Genomic DNA, 797 nt, shown 5'->3' on the forward strand with positions numbered 1-797 from the left:
TTGAGCAACCATTCCCCGCCCCCCCCAAAGGTCAGCACTCTCCAACAAAGTCAGCAGAGGAGCCAGGGAGTGCACTGGGGACGTGTCAGTGTATATATAAATGCAGTACCCTCCCACTCTGTCTGTCTGATTCCTCCTTGGCTCTCACAGCCCCGCAGAGCGCCCCCTATCAGCGAGGAGGAGGAGAAAGGAGAAGGAGGCCTTTCCCGCTCAGACTCCTACCACCTACCTCCCTCCCTCCAGTGACTCCTTCCCTCCGCCTGGAGGCTCAGGCAACGCGTAGGGCGACCCCGGAATTGGGGGCCTTCCTTAAAACCCGACGCAGGCTTCCGGCAAATTAATCAACAAATTCGACCAATTGACGCCTAATAAATCCCTTTAAACGCCCCTCCCCACCGAAAACGGGAACTAACTCACCGATTCGCGGGCTCCCTGTCATTCTGCCGCCCCCTTCTTCACAAATATTTGGCATTCTCTCCCTGGTGGGTGACAGGAGCACCGCCGTCTATTGTGTTTCCTTTTAAAAAATTATTTCGCATGTTTAAAACTCTCTTTTCATTTGACGGGTGTAAAGTGTTTGGGTTTGTGCTGTTTGGGGTCAGGCGCAGCGCAGGCCAGGCGAGGCGGGTCGGTTTTGACCGTTGGGGGGGGGGTCCTTCCCTGCATCCCCGGCGCCGCGGTGATGACGCGGCGGGAGCGCGGTTGCTATGGCGGCTGGGAACGCGGGAAGGCCAGCGGCGGCCCCTCCCGCAGGGAAGCCCCGGGGGAGACCGAGAGAAGGTGAGGGGGCCCGGGAC

At 59.1% G+C, this 797-nt stretch overlaps 1 protein-coding gene across 2 annotated transcripts in view; it reads right to left on the reverse strand.

Annotated features, from left to right (window-relative positions):
• Positions 1–338, reverse strand: part of trappc1 (trafficking protein particle complex subunit 1) — a 7272-nt gene extending 6934 nt beyond the window's left edge. Inside the window, exon 1 of one of the 2 annotated variants that reach the window (XM_048620209.1) lies at positions 230–338. The gene's annotated coding sequence lies outside the window, so the exon portion shown is untranslated. Of the gene's footprint in view, positions 1–225 lie in introns of both variants that reach the window. The other variant, XM_048620210.1, reaches the window with a different exon arrangement.
• Between the last annotated feature and the right edge of the window lie 459 nt (positions 339–797).

The sequence above is a fragment of the Rhincodon typus genome, chromosome 45 (assembly GCF_021869965.1).
Source record: "Rhincodon typus isolate 14 chromosome 45, sRhiTyp1.1, whole genome shotgun sequence".
NCBI classification, from domain to species: Eukaryota; Metazoa; Chordata; class Chondrichthyes; order Orectolobiformes; family Rhincodontidae; genus Rhincodon; species Rhincodon typus.